Below are 21,352 nucleotides of genomic sequence, written 5' to 3'. Positions count from 1 at the left end.
CACAGGTGTGCTCAGGGCCTTGATAAGCAAGTGATTAGCATGGAGTCCCATCTGCATGTAAGCTTCAGTGACAGAAGACAAGCCTTTCCCTGACTGTGCTGACGGTTCCACAGACCAAGGAAGCTTTTCCTGTTTTATAAATTCCTGTAAGACTCAATGGATGCAAGCAAGTTGGGGTGACTGTTAAGTAGTGTGCAAAGTTAGTTGCATTTACTCTCATACTGTTTTTATAATTGCTGTAAAGTACCATCATAGCTGACAGCTTTCTAAGGAGTATGTGAAATACCAGTATTCACTTTTGGTTTATTCTCTTCCTCTTGCCATAGAGAAATTGTGTATACTTTTATACTTTTTGTTTCAACAGTGTTTGGGACTTGTATCTTAAGGTCTACTGCACCTTTTTTTTTTTTTTTTTTTTTTGAGGAGGAGGAGGAACACTTGCGATTTGAGAAGTCAGTAGGATGAGAGACAGGCTTTAACTCCTGGGGGAGTTCCTGTAAAGTGTCTGCTGCCTTCAGACAGAAACTTAGGCCTTGGAGACAATGAGTCCAGTCCAGCAATATGCATCCTGTCTCTGTCTGCACCCGCAGCCACTAATGTCTTAGAGGGCAGTCTTGAGATTAGCCTTGCCTAGTTTCTGTGCTGCAAGCTGTGAGTGTAGCCTCAGGCCCAGGGGAAGCATGCTTCCCTCCACATGTGGGACCACAGAAGCTCACATATACCCAACATGATACCTGGCTGCCAAGCATAGCCTCTAAAGCAGACTGGGTTGACTGCGAAGGAGCCACAGAGCCCAAAGCCAGGCAGGGTGCAAAGCATTTGTGCATTTTTGCACAACTCACTTTCACTGAGGAACAGACACAGCCTGTGTCAGCCCTTGCTGCTGCTGCTGCTGTTGCCTTTATCCCATGGGTACAGAGCAGCGATGTGTTCAGAGGAACATTGCTGGGTTCTATTCCCGGATTAATCTGTATGCTAGGGATGATTTCCCCAGTGGCTTTCTTCTCCAATGCTGGTGAATCATCCCCCCCCACCAGAGATGACGTATCCCAGTAGCTTCTAAACAGGCTTTGGAAGAGCATATTTTCTGTCTTTGGATTATGCCAGATAGCATCAAGTGATTAGTGGGTTTAATATAAGAAACCTCCTAGATCCCACTGGATGGTCTTCACCACCCCTCTGGTCCTTCCCCTCTCAAACTTCAAATTACAGTAGCCAGGCCCCTGCTGCACAACTGAGTCTGCTGCTACTCTATCAATACACTCTGAACATTTTTCAGGAACAAAGTGGAAAGCATTTCCAGCAAATGCTTTTAATGTCACTTTGTTTGCCAAGAGATGCTGCCTCCTGCCTTAGTTATCATTACGAGAAAGCATCGCTGCTTAAATAGGAAAACAAGTGATGATTTTTCCCTGAGTTGCTCATATCTCTAGCTAAGCAGTTTCTGCACTCCCTGGCAAAGGGACATGGCCAGTGCTGAACAGAAGAAAATACTTGGAGTGCCCTTTTTAAAAAGCACCCCTTTGCAGGCATCACCTCACCACTTCAGATAAAACCTGTTGTTAAATATCTATCTCCCCTGTCTTCCTTTTCTCAGATTACATCAGATAGATTGTGTGACTGGCATTTTTTCGGTTGTAATCCATGCTAACACACTGTGCTCCTTGCCTCTCTCTTGTGCCTAGATGCCACCTATGAATATATTATGGTCTCACATTTCAAGTCAGTAATTTTAGATACATTTTAAGAGAGAGGTATTGAAGGAAAGCACAGCTTCCTTCATAAGACGTTCACAGCAGATAACCAATAAGCCAACTGAGTACCTTTCCTGGCAATGATCCATTGCCTTATAGGGGTATTTTGGAAGGGTGATGCTCCTCAGTTGCCCAGTAGCTTCCTAGAGGGAACAATATCTCCCATGGTCCGATGCACTCTCACCTGTGGCTGAGTGGTACAAGGTACTAAAACATAATGGTTTTCTTCAGATTTTCTGTTTCTGACAGTTTTCTGAGCAGCTCTTTACTTCAGACATAGCCTTGTGGCTCAAGAAGTAGCTGCTTGCACCTTCCAGTCTTTGTACTGTTATCCTGAGAAAATATTTAAACAGGGGCAAACATCTTTCTTGTGAAGGAGCAGAGTGAGGACCTCACCTGCATCAAGCAGCATCACCATTGCCACACCAACTGGCAGCTCCCAGAAGCAGCCTGGGTGAGACATTGAATAGCCATTTAGCTATGGTACCTTTTCCTCAGTGGGGATTTTAGAGCTTGTGACAACTGAAAATCGTGCCTTCTGTTAAACGGGATGATAGTACAGTTCCTACATCTCTCACTATCTGTCTCTAAATGCCCTTGTACTTGCCCTCCATAAATTCATGTGCCCCACTGTTTCCGTGTCTCAGACAGGTGCACTGTGCAGCCACTTCCCCTCTCGGCAACTTACTGCCAGCCTGCTCTGGAGAACAGCAGACGCCAGTTGCAGGCCATGCTCTGCGAGCATCTGCAGAGGGCAGGAAATGAGGATGCCCCTCCTGTTCAGGTGGCAGCACTGTTCAGGCAGGTGGTACTCAGCTGTTTGCCTGAGCCATCTGACTGTGGGTATTTGTATGCAGCCCAGGATACTTATAGGCATCTGGAAAGCTTTGGAATAGATAACAATTGAGTAACCTACAGGTCTTGGCAGCTGCAAGAGCTGGACAGTAGCTGTGACTACGTGGGAGAGTGACTATATCCTAAATGAAAGACCTGAACTTCACCTTAGTCTTGCTTTGGGCATCAGATAAAGTGGACAATAACACGTCTCTGAACAGCCCACTGAAGAAATCTCTCTCCCTCCCCTGACTCTAAAAGGAGCCAAAGCCTTTTCCTTACAATTTCTCTCCCCTGACTCAGAAAGATGTTTGCAGGATTCAGCCTGACACATTTTCCAGCCTCACATCCATTGGCACATATTTGCCCTGTCTGTGCCACTGGCTGATGATGCCTCTCCAGCCAGACAGAGACTTATCAGCCTCGATAGGATGCCTGTGGTAAGTAGGCTTGGAGTCACTTCCCTACAGCTGGCCAGCCAGCAGTGTTTGCTGAACGTATCTGGCAAAGCAGAGTCACCCAACTCTCAGCTGCCTTTTCCTTCACGTCCTGTCCAGGAGGTATCCATGCTTTCTCCACTGGCACCAGGAAGCTCGTTGGCAGGAATCTGCTACCTTATGCCCGCTGTGGTATCTACGTCAGTCCAAGCCACAGTGCCTGGAGACCAAGGTTCCTACCTTAACGCTCTGCAGCTTGATCAAGGTGAAATCTGATTGGCTGTTCTGTGGCCAAGAAGTGCCAGGATGGCAGATGGCAGGGAAGAAAGGTGAGCAGAGCTCTTTACTGGCATCCAAGATCCTGGGAGAAACCAAATTGCTTCTGTAGGTGTCAAATACCAGGGTGGGTAAGAAGAAAAAGATGCCAAGAGTTGTCTTGATTCTGTTAGAAAAGTCAACAGTGAAATATTATAGAGAGATTAAAACCCAATATAATGACTTAATTTATTGAGAGTTAATGTCCTGGTCCCTCATTGACAAGGAAGAATCAGAGGGAGGTGAAACTGTTAAGCAACTTTATTGCTCCCAGCTCGAGCTCAAGCTGTCCTCTTCCCTTTGAGACTTTCACAGCTCAGAGAGACATGAGCTACACAGCAGAGATGGATGTCAATGAACACAAATGCATCTGTGCTGATGTGTGCGTGTGTGAGGGACGTTGGGCAGGGCTCTGCCCAAGAACCTGGCATCCTTTCCCGATGCCAGCCACTCCTCTAGGCAGCAATAACAGCTGTACTGTTTAGTGTTTCTGTCATGTTTGCACACATAGACCTCCAAGTATTTCACAGGAGAAGGAACCGTTGTTGTCTCAGTTCACCAGTGAGAAAGACTGCAACAAGCAGCTGACCTCCCAGATCACCCAGCAGTTTAGGGAGGCAGGGAATCATAGCCATGGGAGGCCATTAACTCAGAGTGCTACCTGCTTCGCTAGATTGCCTCTCTTTTGGTAGAAAAAAGGCAAAGACGAAGCTTCACAGCTTGTCAAAAAGTCCAGAGATGAATGGGAACCAATGCAAAATACCAGCAACTGTACAGATTCAGAGAAGAGCAGTAAACATGATTAAAGGGCTGGGGAAATGGATTCCTGGGGAGGGAAAGAGAACTAAATATGTATAGCTGCCTAGCTATGCCCAGAGGAGCATACTTAACCTGCTACAAGTATTTGATGGAAGAATAATTGTACTGGGAGGAATAAAGGTCTTACAGCTATGAAGAATAGGGTGAAATTAAAAGGGTGGAGATTTAGCCTCTGATGGGCACACTCGATAATGGAGATGCTGACCTGTCTCCCAAAGGAAAGCCTGTTGCTCCGCTCGTGCAGCGCTGTCTGGGAGACAATCATTCTCTGGTACAGCAGTGGACTCTGGAGGTTTTTCCAGCCCTATTTACTTGGTTTCTGTGGACTAACAGAGGTTTCCTGTCTCAGTATCCTGTCACTAGGGGTCAGGTGGGTTTTTGTTTTATATATTCTGATGACAGCTAAGGGATACGTGGCAAATCTGTATCACTGGAGAGTCTAACCAAACATCTGCCTCCAGAAACAGAAAGCTACAGTAATAATATACAAAGCCTTCAGCCCTTTGCTTTAGTGGAAGAGGCATTGTTATTCTTGTCAGAAAACTGAGGGACTGAAATCTAGCATTTCTTATCATTAAGGAAATATTGCAGATGGTTGGTTGCTGACAAATGTCGTGACAGCAGAGCTCAGAGTACTGCTATCTGAAAGCAGGAAAAAATATAGCAGTTGTCAGAAGAGGGCTTTGCAGTGTATAAAGGAAGCTTCACTACACAGAGTTGGTGAGTGTAGGTTTAGGCCACTCCAATACCTTGCAAACCACCATCTACTGCTGAATGCAGAGAGTCCAAATGGTCTGAGCTTGGTGCATAAGGGAAGTGCACTGCATTCACTTACCTCAGGCAGTAGAAGCAGGCACATTCTTTGAACGTTCATTGATTTACTTAGTAAGGATCCAGAGTATTGGACAAAAACTGCTTTTCTGAAATGTGAAATTAAGTATCTGTATGGAAGAGGCTGAGAGCAGAGGTCAAAGGCATTGCTGAGACCAACTTTGTGCAGGGCTTTCTTCATAGATCTCCAGACCTCAGAGTATCTTGTGCCCCACACTTGCAAGATGGGGTCTGTATCTTCTCCCATCTCTGCAAACCCAGAGTACTTTCCGCATACATTTTCAAGGTTGTCATTATAACTCGCTGTCTCCTCTGAAGTGCTCACTGTCTCCTACTGAGAAAAGTTACTTTTCCACTTGATTCTAACCTTCAGTCTCCTCTGCTTAGCACCAAGACAAAGGAACACAATGGTTTTGGGAGAGAGTTGCCTATTTTCTGCTCCTACTTTCCTCTCCTTTTGGGCTTGTTCTCATACTCAGAGGAAATCTACTCTGAGGCCATATCTGTTATTCATTTGCTTTAACTACCTGAAGTCACATACCCTGCTTGTTGAGGCTGACTTTGCCATATGTGTGGGGCTTCATGTTCAGTCCTGCTAACCTTCAAGAATTTCAAGGGAATATGCCATGGTATAAGATTCTGCTTTGCTCTGCTCTACAGTCCTTGGTCTAATATATACTGAGATTCATATTGGATAGTGCAAGAAATGTGGGGCTGGAGCAGGAATTGAACTAACAAACTCCAGTTTTCCGGAAACAGAAAAAAACCTCTTATGACATAATGAATATTTCCAGCAACATTTTCAAAATATTGTCTGACAAAATAGAGGAAACACAGACAGGTGTTGTGATCAGAAGAGGCAAAATATGACTGTGAGGACACACAAGTATGAGAAACCATGAAGTGGGAAGATTTGGATTTAGGGTTACATTAGGTTTTCAACAGCACAGCGGTATGAATGAGAAGCAGGCCTTACCACTTCTGCTAGACACAAACTGGGATTGGCTTTTCTTGGCAGAACACTGCTTCTCACCTGAAATAATTGTGACTACAGCAATAAGACAGCTCTACAGGACAGGTATGCCCAGCCCTCTCTCTTCAGGCAGCCAGTGGAAATTTCCCTTCAAAGCTCTCTGTGGGAAGAACTGCAACATATCTCACCTAGGCTGTAGATAGCTTTGCACAGAAGATATTCCCAGACTGTGTAGAGACAGCCTTATGGTTCTGTCTTTATTTCCTGTCCCTCACACATTAGGCAAAAACATTATTGGACTTATTTATGATAATATAAGGCCTCATAGTTCTCTTTGTGCGGGTTTGGTGGCACATCCAGAGTCACAAATATCAGGGCTCAATGCCATGTCCTCTTCCAGATGCAGCCAAGAAGACATTATTTCTTGGTCAGATCTGTTGACTGAAATGATCTTATGGCCAATCTCTTCCACATTTCAGGCAGAAGGAGCTGACTTAGCTTTAATAACAGGTCATTGCTAACCTAGTTCAAATGGCTAAAACAAGTTGTTGTGTCCTGACAAAAACCCACCTCAGCAGGCAGGTATGAAAAGAAGCTTACCTCAGGCAAAGGTGCCATGCCAGGAAGCCGGAGCCAGTACGCCCTTCTCCTGGCACAGCAGCAGCCAGGAAAGGGTGTGTGATCCGCGCCTCAGCTTGACAAGGTCTGGAAATCAAGGCTCATGGTTTCAAGAACATTGGGAACAGGGGCTGATCTGCTGTAGGTTTGCTTCAGCAAACTGCTTGCTTTCTTCCTTCCCTCCCTTATAATTCTTCCTTCAAGTACAGCAAAGCCAGCCCACCTGGTTTGCAGAGTCTGTCACCGGGCCTTTAGACTGGAGGAACAAGTGTTTCCTTGTAGAATGTCAGCAGCACATGTTTCTGGGAGACTGAAGGGCAGGTGGTACTGCCTTATAAATCATCTAAACATGCCTAGTGTGATAAATGCCTGCTGTATTTTGCATAACATCTGGGACAGCACAGGAGACACCTTGGGGGTTGGGAGGGAGCAGAAAGTGAACATTTTCTGAATGTTATGAATTGACAAAGACAGAGATGGTGTCACCATATGGTCAAAGAAACAGTCAGAGATGCTCAGTCCGCCTCCTCTGAGGGGAAAGGCAACGGCTGGGGCACGAATGCACAGCAACCAAAGGGTATTCATTTGATATGGTTTTGTCAGCATGTGACAGTGTTACGAATAGTGTGGTCTCTGTGTGGCAGGCTGAAAGGACAGAGGGAGGGTGAAAGAAAAGGAGGAATTGTGTGGCTTTCAGATGAACTGGTTGGTTAATTCCTCTGGGGTTAAAAGGAGAAAGATCAGGAACAGCAGAAACCAGCATGGGGAAACGGACTGGCAGGAATTACTACAAGAGTAACAAGGATCAGGACAAAGAAGGTTTAAAGAATGAATCTGAAAAAGTTTGAAGCCTGAGCATGATTTTAACACCTTAGTTTGTCCAAACTATCTTGAATGATCTCCATCTATTCCTGAAAAATAAACATGAAACCATATCTCTTGTCACAGAGGACATCTCTTGTTTCAACCTTCCTTGCTTCCAGCCCTTCTCCTAACACCTAGCTCCCACCACAACTGGAGGAGAACCCACTTGAGCATATTTTCAACAGGCATTGGAGACTATTACTCAGCACAGCCCAAAGGAACGCTGAATCAATCTTCTTATCACACCTTGTGTGATTGGATTGTTCTTCTTGCCTTTGACACCAGTGCTCCAACCCATGTATGAAGTTGACTGAATCCCAGGCGCATCTGGAACCACAAAGAAAAAAAGGCATCGAGAAACATCAGGAAACCACCTAGCTCATCCCTTGCTATGAAGTAAGATGAACTAGAACGAAACCACACCTGGCAACTGGCCACCTAATCTGCTCTTATAAAGCTTTGCGGTGATGGAGTCTTCAGTCTCCCCAGGCAATCCATTTTGGTCCTTCACTACCATGGCCATTTTATTTCTAGCCTGGATCTTCCTTGCTGCAATTTAAGCCCATTATTTCTTTCCCTATCCACCATGGATGAGAAGAACGGTTTATTCTCTTTTTCCTTGCAGCAGCCTTTTATATACTGGAAGACTGTTACCACCTTCCCCCTTCAGCCTTCTTTTCTGTAGGCTAATTAACCCAAATTCACTCAATCTTTTCCTAGGTCATATTTGTCAGAACACTGATTGCTCTCATTACTGTCCTCTGTTCAGGCTCCCAATTTCTTTAAGAGTAATGCTGGGGGAAAAAAGTTTAAAAACGCATGCCCACATATTTCTGCAAATGGGTGTTTGTGTTCACTCATTGCTACTGATCCTAAGTTAGCACCATGTTTTCACTGGATTATTTTCTCTTTATTTCTCTTCCATTACTCTTTTGTTGCTTTCCAAAGACATTCACAATAATTCTTACCTCTTCACAATGCAATAGCCTGTACTGCCTTCATAGGCCCTCCTCCTTGTAGCACAAAGGTGGACTTCCCCATGACTTTATAGTGCCACATACTGGACAGTAAATGAAATAAGGGTTTGCCAGCCCAAGCTTAAATAATGGCAAAGCAGCCCTAAAAGACTGCAGTGTCTGAATGTGTGTCCTATTGTTCAGAAATGTGTTTTATTACCAGGTAAGATTTAAGGATAAAAGAATACATTCACTTAAAAACATAGATTTACAATAATGAAAGCAAGTCATAAAATGATATAAAAATGTTATTAAGATCATACTTAACCTAAGGATTCTCCGTTGTGGCTTCAGGGTAGTTTTCTCCAGTCCCTATCCCTCTAGATGAGTCAGAATTGGAAGCAAAATGTTTGCAAAATGGCAGTTCCAGGAAAGTTGCTTTGCTATGCATTGTTTATACCAAAATAGAGTACTATCATTACTGTAAGTTCTCTTTTTTTGACATCTGAAACATGCGGCAAAATTAATAGAATTCAACAGTAATTGGTCTGAAGTCAAATGCCTTGTAATACTTTATGCATTTGGAAATGCCTTCATAGTCCAATCTGGGCCATTTATTTCCTGAAATGTCAAGATTACTAAAAGCAAAGATGAAGAAGAGCATGAGCCAATGTACCTTTGCTCCTGCTGTCTCTGTTTCTATTTCTGCTGCTGCCATAAACATGTCTGATATGCAACACACTGGATTAGTTTACCCGCCATGAGGCATCTGGAGCAAGCTGGGGAGGAGATGTGGCAAGTGAGCCACAGCGGGCAGATGAAGGGCTGGAAGAGTGAGCAGGGAGCAATAACTGAACTATGGAGACAACTATGGCCAGTGATTGTAAGGGAAGGAAGGTTAAGATCGATCTTTGATAATATTGTGAGAAGCAGAAAAGCAGCACAAATCAGGATCCATACAATGCAGTTTACTCCCTGTAGACACTTGTAATGAAATGCCACGGCATATTTGTTATCAATCTCCACCACATTCACAGGCAAGCTGCTCCTATAGCTTTCCTTCACATGATGGCTGTGTGCAGCATGTGTCTCCTCCCAGCTGGTCTCAGCTTAGAAGCTTTCAGTTCATTTGGGGAGAAAGAGCAAAAGTAGGATGGGCTTTGCAGAAAGCTCTCCGTTGCACAACTTAAGAGTGCTTGCAGAAGTGCTGGCCAGGGTTTCCAACACAGAACAGGAACATTTTCAGTTTCATTCTGGGTCATCATTTTCTGAGTTACCTTGGATTCAGTGTTGACAGAGCTTCAGAAGTCAGCTCCACTTCCTACTTTGCCAAAGCAAAGCCAGTTCCTGCTGCTGCAAAGGAGTGGTATGGAGCAGTTTCTGTTGCCTGTGTCATGTAGAAGCATTGAGCTGGTTGCACTCCATACTTCTTGCTAGGGAAAACCAGCACTCAAGGCTGCTCATAAGCATTTGGATATATGGGTAGAAGCCAGACAAAGGGATGCTGCAGTAGGAGAGGGCATGCACGGAAGGGGCAAGCTGGTCTTAAGAGGGAGCAATGCAATGTGGAACAGCATCTAGATGAACACCAAAGAGAGGATAGTTAGGAACATCTCCACATGAACCTGCAAGTGTACTCACTCAAGGTGTAGCTACTGTTTTCCCAGGAGGACCTGTTAGTATTAGCACCATGTAAAATGCTATGGAATAGAGGCATAAAGGCATGCTGTGCCAAGCTGCAAGGCACTTCCAGGCAGATGAACATTTAGCACCTCGAATATATAAATACCCTTGCTATATAACAAGGTTTGAGTTATGTTTCTTACAGCCTTTGTGAAAATCGATCACAGCTCAGTCTCTCAGTGAATATCATCGCAGAAGCAAAATGACTCTCTCAAATGGCTGCCAAACCTTCCCATGCATAAGCCCTAGTAGTCACCCTTTTTGTCCTTAGTTACTGTGGTCAGTGAGAAGGGCTGATTTCAAGCCTTAGTTTTTGCTCTGAAGAGCCCAGGAGCACTGCTGGAGTCCAACAGTCCTTTCCCAAGCACAAGCCCTTTACCGGGCTCTCTCCGCAGCAGGTGACATTAACACTTCTCCATATAGTTGTTCAGAAAGAAATGTTTTTTTCACAGACTATTCATTGACATATAGCTCCCACAGCTAATCCTAAAGTGCTTTCTAACACCATAAACTATACACGTTATAGAGATTAGAGCTGAACAAATATTTCACTATAAATCATTTATTCAATAAGTTTCACATGGGTTTTTTTTTTCTATTTGTGAACTGTCTGCAAACTGAAAGCCAAATTCCCAAATTCATTCATTAGTCAAAATTGCCCATGAATTTCCACTGCAGATAGTTTTTGCCCTGCAGGCCATTCATGGACAGTTTGTTATGAATAGCTTCAATTCAATGCTTGGTTGGTTTAGCTGCAGCAGTCATGTGGACGTGCCTCTGTTCTGAATGAAAATTCACTTTCAAATATGAACCAATATTCACAGAGAATTTCTGCTTCTGTTCACTCAGCCCTGGTAGGAATCAGCCTATTCAATCTAACTGAGTAGGTTAAGCTGTCCACATCAGCACAACAGGCTAGAAAAGGAACAAAGTGATGCCCAGTTTAAATTGTTCTGTGTAAAGGCAGGATGAGAATATTCTGCTGGACAGTTGTGAAGTGTCAGAGTTGATGTCCTCACTCTTCACTGAAGATTGACCACCAGACATAATTGGGAAGATGGCTACATCTACAGTGCAGCATCTCCTTGTGTAGCACAAGAATATCTGTTCTACTGTAACCTAAGAAAGATGGATGCTTTCTCCTTACTCAGTATTCTCACAATGAAGTAACATGGGTGAATTTTGAGTCACAGCCAGACCTAGCTCCCTCTTGCCAACCTGCTTTCCAGCGGGTTAATCCATTCAGCATGTTTCCAGGGTGTTTGTAAGCATCCTTCGCCTCTCCAGAGAAGAAAGTAGATGAAGTAGAACATAATGTGTTGTAAACACTGGTTTGAAGTTTGAGTTACCGTTCAACAAGCCTGCAGGCTTCTCTCGTCCTGTTATCTGTCTCCAGCAGATGTTGTTCACATCAGATCACTCTGTTGCAGTCCCTGCTGCTGCCAGTACTGCCAAATCCAGCTGCTACTCACACCGGGGCTCTGAACAGCCACTGAGCTGCACCTGCTGGTCCTGCTTCTCCATCAGCAGTACATCAGGGCAGCAACACCCTGAAAATCTCAGGCAGGCAACAACAGGGGCTATGGGTGTCCCTCAGCACCACTGGTGTGCCCTGAGGAAGAGATTTCACAGGCTGATGCAACATCGCTATTTGTAAGACTTCTTTTCTTATTTCTAAAACTTGAATTGCTCCATGTAGGTACTTCGTGACAGAGAAGAAAAACCAAAGGCCTTCTCAGTTGAGATTTCAGATAAATACATTGGCAGCTAGGAGAGAATAGTAAATATCCCCAGCTGGCAAAAATGTTGACCTTATGTTGGCAAACTCAAAGCCAGAAGAAACCAAACAAGGTGGTAGGGAGAGGGAGGAAAAAGGAAAAATACCCCCACCCAGTAAACAACTGCCAAACCTGAAAGCATTTTATTTTGTGATAAACAATATTTCTATTCCTTCCCATGAAGAGCAGACATTTGCTGTGAAAATATTTCACAGAAATTTCATATGAACTTTCCACCATCTTTCTTTTTTTGCCAGACTGTTTTGAAGGAGGTCTAGTACCGGTTGAATAATAGTTACATGTCTCCAGGTTGCCATTTGAAAGGTATTTGTATTCTTTGTACAAGAAAAGCCCCATTACAGAGCATTCAGTATATATACAAGACAACAAAACCTTCTCTGGCCCTGTATTACTTTGAGCTTTGACCATGGAAGGTGTTGAGCCTCAGTCAATGCAAGACACTGCTGCCATTACCCTCTACAACACCTTTTGCTCAAAATACCTCCAAGCCCTTTCTTCACCAGTTCTCTTTGCCCTTTGCAGTCCATTTGAATCATTTTGCCCTCACCTTGACAACTCATCTTCCACTCACTTCTCTGCACCTCTTTCTTCACTCAGCTTTCTTGTAGCACCTTTGCTGAAGCCTCTTGAATAGTCACTCTCTCACCTTTTCCGAAAGGTGACCATGACCAAAGATGCATCCCTGATCCTTTCTGTGAAGCAGTTTTTGCCGTTCTCCATATCTCTCCCTCCATAAGATCTGGTTTTCCAAGGTCTTCTCTCAAATGCCTGCGAGCAAATCCAGCATTCCTCTGCTCCTTCAAACACACATACATTACTGAACAGGAAACTACAAAGGCACACATGAAATGGGCCCGCTCATTCATCTTACCGTCAGTCTTCTTGCATCCTTCAGGAGAGCAGAGTCTAAACTCCTTGGAACAACTGCCATGGCCTTTTTCTATCTTTAAAGGTTCCTACCACTTTTATCATGATAAAAAAACAAACAAACATCCAAAAAACAAAAAAAGAATAAAATAAGCAGTACTTCACCTAGGATGGAGAGGAAACCTCCTTTTGGTTTGCAGCAGCAGCTGTTAAACAGTGAACAGCAAAGCTGCATCGCAGCAGGGAAGAATGAGAGGGAAAATCCTGTGGCTGGTTAAAAGTACTCTGGCAGGAATTTATGAGGGTGAAATAATTTACCTTTCTAACTGTAAAATTTAATTAAATTTCATGTTTTTTACTTGCTGGGACACCTTGACGGGGGGTCATAGCTGTAAGTCTTGCCAAAACCAAACAAACCAAACTAATCTGCAAACAACCACATGTCATTTTTTAATAACTTGAAAGAAATTGTCCGCTCACTCAAAATCACACTGCTTCCCTGTGTGTAATGCCTGCTGCCACCCCAGCCTTGCAGCGGGCTCAACGCAGCCCCTCACCCAGGCAGGCCCTTCTGCCTCCAAAAGCGGGAGATGGGTGATGGATCCCAGCTAGAAGTGCATCTGCCACTCAGTCTCCTTCACCCCTTCGCAGAAAACCTAGAGGATTTTTCCTCTCCGACATAGGCCTTGGAAGACACGAAGGTTGCACCCAAGGTTACACGAACGAAGGGTGCCAGGTCCTTCCTACGCAGCAAATGAATGATTACAAAGCTATTGTACTAGAAGGGGAGGGAAAAAAAAGGTGCATTGCTGGCAACTCGCTTACTTGATTGCATTTTTCCCCTCCCACCCTTTCCTTTGGAGCTATGTAAAACGTTAAGAGTAGGGAGAGATTTAGCTTAAATTAGGTTTACAAATAGCCCAGTGAATAGGGAAATGAGATGCATATGCTGCATGTTAAAGTGTCACCGCCACGCAGCCCGATGCGACTGGGATTTGGAAAGAAGCCGGGTCCGGAAGATTAGGTGCAAAAGACTGTCAGTCAAGAGCCCGCTGGAAGGTTTCTCAGCGAGCACTTTCCGAAGCGCTTGATGCTGCTGCCCCCCGCCGGTGCCTCCCGGGCAGCTCCGGGCGGGCTGGCGCGGCGGCTGCCGGGCTGCTGGCCGGGGGCGCCGGGGGCCTGCGGGGGTGACCCGCGAGAAATCGCCATTTTCAAAGGTTTTAAGTGCAGTCATGGTCCGGAGGAAAAAAGGTCTATTAAAAATGACGACTTCCGTGCTCTCTATTTATTCCCTGTCACTGAGATTTATTTTCTCTCCTAAGTTTTTCTTTCCTTTGCTTTTTTTTTTTGTTTTGTTTTTTCTTTCAAACTGCAGACTGCATCTGGCCACTGAACGTCAAGCTCTGGTTTTGATACCTTGCCATAAGGGTCCACATTGACCGTTGAAGCTGCTACCTCGGCAGCCCTGGAGACCAAAGCCCTCTGTCCACAAGGTATCCACACAGCGTAGTCATGGCTAGCTTCTTCCAAACACTGGCTCCTGCTAGCTCAGCTCACACTCTCTGTCTAGCAACAGCCCTCTGTACCAGCTCACAAGGGCAAGTAGTCTCCGTGGCCTGCCTGACTTCCTTGCTAAGCCTGCTAGCAGGGGAGGCCAGGAGCAGGGGCTGGCTGTTTTCATTACTCCTTTTATTTACTATCCTTGATGAATGACAAGAGACATGAAGGCTGTTTGTATCTCCATTTACATCTCTCTAGAAGAGGGGTGGGGAAATTTGGATGTAGATTCTCTCATCATTTGGGACATCGGGGGTTGTTATCAGCATTCATAAAGAAGTTCTGCACCTTGGAGGCAGGGCAAATGCCAGGAGATAAGCAGCTGCCTATTACACAAGGCAACATTTTCCCTGAGATGTGCTGATGTCACCATTGATTTACAAAGGAGTGGACAAGACTAAGTTGTTCCCTCCTAAGAGGTGGTAGAACAAAGTCATTGCATGTTGGTGAAATCACTAGACTTGCCACCTTTACAACCTTCCAGCCAGCCTCCTGAGTTCCTTCAGAGGCTTGCACTGGGGCTAACTGGGCCTCACCACAAAACTGGAAAATCAGGAGAGATGGAGCTAATTGAGAGGAGGCAGAAGATGGATGAACAGAGAAGGGAAGAGTGAGGGAAAGCTCACAGAGTTGAAAGCTGAGAGTGAGGAAAAGGAAAGTGGACAAGAAGCTTCAGCCTCATGGACTGGGTGGACAGGACTGAAAAGTGTAGGGGACGGGGAAAGAAAGGGGGAGGGAGTAGAAGAGAAGGAATGGCAGAGTCCACAGAGAAGGAACAGACCTGTCAGCAGTAGGAGAGGCAAAGCAGGGTGAGAGATGAGAGAAAAGTCCTCTCTGAGGGAAACACCAAGGGAGGGAATGGCTTGGAGAGGATATATGGAGGGAAGAAGGGAATAGATGGAGAAAGCAGGAGGGGGCCTAGGCCTGGGAACAGGAGGTTGAGGGAGTAGCACACTGTGCTTTTTGGACTTGGCTTGAAAAGACGGCTGCCTTGGGTATAAGGCATATGAGGAGGGATAGCACAGAGTAAGACACAGCTGCCCCTGTCTGTGCTGTGGCTGTTACTGAGCAAAGGAACTGTATTCACTGTGAAGGCTCTCAGTGACTTCTCCACAAACAGCTGTTTTCACCAGCTCACCTCCAAGCACACTCCCTGGTCACAAGTAACCAACATGCTGGGAAGCTGTTAATGCTGCAGCTGTCCTGTCAGGAGCAGCCTGGGCAACAGAGCTCATGCTTCTACCTGCTGTCCTGAAAGAAAGCTGAACCAGCATGCAGTGCAGCATTGACAAGGTCCTGACACCAGTTTACAGGGAAGAGTGGCCTTTACACTACTCCACAGAGCAGCAGTGCTCCTTCAGTCAGAGGGGCAAGTCTTAAAAACCCACCTGCTGCTCCCCAAACCCAACGGATGGTCCCTATTTCAAGACCACATGAGATGGCAACCAGAGCTCTCCATTTCCTACAAGGAGCTCCGGAGACATGAAACCCATAGCTCCCTCTTTTTCTCCAATTAGCAAAAATGCATTGTTTTTCCATCCAGGTCTGAGGAGGGCTCTAGGGTTAGCTGGGAGCCTGCAGCTGCCAGCCATAACTGGGAGTGATAAGACTGATAGCCAGGTGTATGCTAACCACAGCTCTGCCTGTGGAGGAAATACACAGCATTCCTGTGCTTAGGGAACACCCCCGGCATTGAGTTTGCTTAACGCTAGATAAAACCAGCGCCCCCCCCCCCCCCCCCCCCCCGGCTTTCCTGTCCACTGGGTGAAGCCATCAGGTTTGCCAAAGATGACTGGAACTGAATTAAATCCCTTCTTGCATCTCTTAAGAGCTAGTTTGAGTGTGACTGGTCGCCTGCTTCGAAGAGCTGCAATCCCGACAGAGAGAGGGAAAGAACTAGGCGGTCTTGAAAACATAGGTTAGCACTAGGGAAAATACTGGTCTCTGGTTACAAGTAAATTAATGAGAAGTACAGAGATCTGTATATTCCTAGCATACTTTCTCTGCAGCATCTGGCAAAGTTAACACCCAGGGCTGGCAATGTGCATATGAAGAAATATGCAGATTATCCTTAAAAAATAAAACTTGTATAAGGCAGTGAGTCAGAACCAATATTGGAAGCATTCCCTTTTATCCCTGTGCCTAGGAAGACTGTGGGCTCTACAGTCCACATCAGATTAGATGATTTTTTGGAAGACATTCTCAAGCCTGTTCTTTATGGTTATATCAATTTTGCAGGTGGGGAACAAAAATTTCAGAGAGACTAAAGCTAACATTTTCACCCTCAGGCTCTTATGTTCAGATTAACCAATGAGTCTGCCTCCGACATGCACTCCAAGCATCTGGCTGTGGCCCCCCAGGAGGGGTGTCTGCATCCCTACTTACCACAGGTCATGCAGCAAGTCAATGACAAGCTGAGAGTGAAACCCAGGTCTGACTAGTACCCCAGCAGCACGTTTGCTGGATCACAAGTGCCCAATGTATTTGTCTTCATTTAATGTGCTTTTTTTTCTATCCTCTTGAGTAATTTCCTTCCCTTAAAGGATATAAATCACATACCTACAAAGTAAAAAAAATATTTGAAGAACATTTATATTTAAGCTCAAAAGGGAGTTTGAATTTAACTCCCTGGTGGCTGAGATGTGACTGGCTGGTGAATGTAACTTGGTTTCACTATATGAAGATATTTTATGGCTTCAGTACCAGCTGGCTTGCAAACCAGTGTTCAGTACACTGGGGCACTACTGTGGGTGAATACCCTTGCTGCAAGTTAACTTAATATTGCCTTCATTCATTTCACCTAAATCGAACTACACTGCTCTCAGCCCCAAATGCACACACACACACCCCCAAATCCCCACCAGGCTTTGCCCCAGGTTAACTCAATCAGTTTAACAGCTCCATTTCATTGCGTGCTGCTCTCAGATGGAGACAAGAGGTTTCTCTTTATTTCTCTAAGTCACACCACAATTTCATTTTGTCACTGATCCTATTGCTGATAAAGATGGGGTGGGGGGAAATGCAAGAGTAGAGCCATTCCCAGTGACTTCAATAGCATTGGCAGTAGCAAGTGTTAATCTGTTAGTATGAAAAGGGATACACTTTCTGTGTATTAATTATAGCTTAGCAGCAGAAACGCCACCAGAAGGTTTAAATGAACAATGAAAAGGACCTAAAAGAAATTAATACATTGGGAAGAATCACAGCGACCATGTTCTAAATAACTTAGCACCTAGTATCTGTTGTCTCCCACTACTACCTTGTATAGGTGTTGCATTCGTGTGAGGGTTGTTCCCTTCCCTCTGTGCTTCACTCTAACAAGCAACGGATTTGCAACAGTTCTGAATAACACAAGTCTAATGCTGAGACTTAAGTTTATGAGAGCTGAAATATGATGCAAAGATGCATAGACATTACATCTACAAGACAGACTGTCACTGATAACTTCCAAAAACCTTTGTAAAAGAAAAGAAAACAAAAATCTACAGCCCAATAATCCTTTGTGGGCAACAAAAATAATTTAAAACTGACAGACTGATTTGATCAATTTTAGTGCTCAGAAATATGACAAAACTGTCAGGCACTGCAGCTCCCTTCCAGCCAGTGGACAAGGAACTTCGTGTCAGTCGGAAGAAAGGTTAGACCTACTGTGTATCTGGTGTGTGCTGGGGAGAGATGGGGGCACAAAATTTATATTAAAGCCCCGCTGAAAGGCTACCAGAAAAGCCCCATGGGCTGTATGCTCTTGACTTGACCGACAAGAATAGAAATGAGGGCATGACACGGAAATCCTGATTATAAGCTGCATTTCAAAGGCAAATAGTATTTCTCGGTTAGCTAGGCTTAGAACCATGGTTTAGACCGTTTCAAGACCAGCTTTTTGTAAACATGGATCTGGAACCAACCTCTGATTTCTAATATCCCAGGATCCCACTGCCTGGTGCTGGAAATGGTGCGATGTAAAGTGAAAAGCCTTGGAACCTTGGTCACATCCCAAACCTATTAGGGTCATCTTTCCTATTTCCCATCTACATGTAGCTGAAAAGAAAATCAGACTTGGGAGGTTTGCATATAATCACCTTGCCTTTTGAACCAAAGCCTCACCAGACTTGCCTGAGCAAGTACTTTGCTTTCATATCTGAATGCAAACTCTAGCTGTCCTTGATGTTGCACTGGAGCATGGACATGGGAGTGGTTTCACAAGGTCACTGAAGCCTTAGATCACCAGAGCTGGCTGGCAGGCACATAAGACACCGTTTGCAGTGGCTTTTCCACTGGGTGCTCTCCTAAGCTCTGAAACATTGCTCCAGTGTGGAGAAGCTAGAAAACTCAGCCAGGCAGCTCCTCTCAAGCACAACAGCAGGGCAGAGGACAAATTTAAGTCAGCTGCGAGTCCATAAGAAGTCAGTTGCACTGGTGGATACAGTTAAATAAGGAAGCTGCAGCTCATTACACTATTTGTGTCCCATCTGTTCCTTATGCACGAGACCATTCCCCTTGCTTTGAAGAGGAGGAGTTGGGAAGCTAAAGGCAGGCCGTGGTGAAGACCATTTACTTCTGGGACACAGACAAAGCGCTCAAGCCTCCCCACCACAGCATAGCAGACACCACAGTACCGAGGGCAGATCCTAAGTAACGATTTTAGGAGAAAAAAAGAATTCATACTTAAGGCACAGAGCACTTTATTCTTTGCAGGACCACAAGGAAAAGAAACCAACCCAAGAGCTAGTAAGGAGCTGAAGCCTGGTGCAGACAAGTTGAACAAGCGGCCAAGGGGAGCCGATGTAGTTCTTCATCCCTCCAGAGGATGTCATCACAGAGCCACCAAAAAAGACGAGCTTGGTGACCCAAATCTGGAGAAAGTGTGAATAAATGCGTAGTGTTCAGCCACTCTTAGGACAGTAGCCCCAAACCTCCCTATTTACTTTTCCAGAAGTAACCAACCTTCCCTAGGCCAGTCTGCAACTTGTGGAAGGACAGGAAGAGTGGCAAAACCCATCGTAATTTGAGAGATGTGCAACAGGTTAGCCTGAAAAACAAACAGAATGTGTGCTCTACATGACTGGGCTGAGCAAAGGCATGGGGGGCTTTACAGCCATGCCTGTTTTCAACCTTCTTTGGGGTCCCTGAACATGGATGGGGGTGTGGAGAATGCATTCACACACAAGCAAGACAAGCAAAGAAAACTGTGGACATGGAGACTGTATTCAAGGATAGCAGGAACAGACTGTGTCTGCAGTAATTGAGCAAATTCACCCAGGAAAGAGCTCGTGGGGGGCCTATGTGTTTGTTCGCCCTGTTCACCCATTTCTGTGGTTCTTGTCACAAAAAGGTAGTCTTTGGGTTTGTGCGTATTTGTCCCAGCAGCAAAGCACAGCCAAAAGGAAGAAGCACTAATGATGTTCATGGCACATTTCTGTAATAGTTTGTAGCCCTAATGATGCATCTTAATTTTGAGAGTCTAATGCTACACTGGCTTCTCTACTAAGGTAGTTCTAGCCTCTGCTGCCTTTGGTTCGTCATGTGGGACACGGGCATACATGCCTTTGCCACAAACCTCAGCCTATGAAGACAGGAGATAATCATGACTGGAAATGCTGTATCAGTGGTGCAGAGCACTCAAAAAGAGTCTCTAGGCTACTGTGCAATCTTAGAAACTGCCACAGCTTAAAATACTGCTGCTGCAACCCAAACGTACCTTTTTTCTATCTCAAATGTCTACATGGACAAGGTCCTGGTGATTGCTATATTCAGCTCGCCAAAGAGTCTTGAGGTCCTTCAAGAAAAATAACTACCTGAGAGAAATTCTGCAGTTACTGATAGTAGCCAGGAAGCTGGCAGGCAAGCTGTGTAGCTCATCCCCTGTACCAAACACAAGCAAACTAAACAACAGACCCTCTGGGTTTTACTGTATCAGGCCCATTAACCAATGTTTCTCTGCGCTCATGCACCACACTGGTTTTCCCATTAGAGCATATCAACTGGAAGCAAGTCATCTTCCATTTCAAGTATGATTTAATAAGTCCAAATCCAGAAGATGGCCCAGACTACATCTAGTGCTAAAGAATGACTTGCCAGCCAGTGATGCAAGCTGGGTCTCAATGTCCTCTTTGCTGCTATTTGTTTCGGGGGGTTGGTTTTGTCTGGTTATTTTCTTACATGGATAGATTACATTTCCTGCCAACCCACTTTCTCATTCAAACACGTTACAGAGAAATGGGGAAATCAGGAACAACCAGCCAGCAGAAAATGGCATTAGAAGGCTTAGTAAGGGCCTGATCCTTAGCCATGCACACTGTCCCATTCCTACACATCAGCGGTGTTCTCTAAAGCAAGGGAGACTCAACCACAGGGAAAGGAAAAGTGTATGTGACCTAATGAAACCTTTCTTTGTGCTACCCACCCAGGTGACAACAAGAGCTCTGGGCTAGTGCCAGACTCAGGAAATGTCTTGTGTGTTCCCCCCCTTGCTTAGGAGATCACAGAGCTGGTAATTCTCAGTAACATCCTCCCAGCACTTGCAATGCACAGAGGCAAACATGGAAGAAAACAGGCTGAAAAGAAAGCCATAGCTTTTCATTCTCCCTGCTTTGAAGGCTTGCTTTGTCCCTGATGTTCACCTACTCCCCACCTGAGGAGAGGCATAGCTCGGTGGCGTTGAATTCCCTTTCTCAACACTGATACTCCTGAGCCTTATCAGCACGTCTTTCCTTACTCGCAAGAGCAGAGCTGTAACAAGGGCATGGTGGGACAACCCTGGCTCAGCTGGCATCAGGACAGCAAGCTGCAGGCAGGATGGCCAGCAGTACTTGGAAAAAGCACAGGGAGAAGGGCAACTCAGTCATCAAGATACCTCACACCTCTGCTCCAGGCCTCCCTTTAACAGAGGCTGTATGAGTTAATAGAGCTTGCTGGGTTTGCTCTGAAGTAAATGTGTGAAAGGAATCTGCTTCGTCAGTTTTCCCTGCCCTTTATCTTGGAAATGTTCATGACCCTTTTAACAGAATCTGGGTGCTGAGGGAAACCAGAAATCTATCATGAAAAT

This window comes from Phalacrocorax carbo, chromosome 1 (genome assembly GCF_963921805.1).
Source record: "Phalacrocorax carbo chromosome 1, bPhaCar2.1, whole genome shotgun sequence".
Classification (NCBI taxonomy): Eukaryota; Metazoa; Chordata; class Aves; order Suliformes; family Phalacrocoracidae; genus Phalacrocorax; species Phalacrocorax carbo.
The sequence above is the reverse complement of the archived record's forward strand: the minus strand, read 5'-3'. Positions refer to the sequence as shown.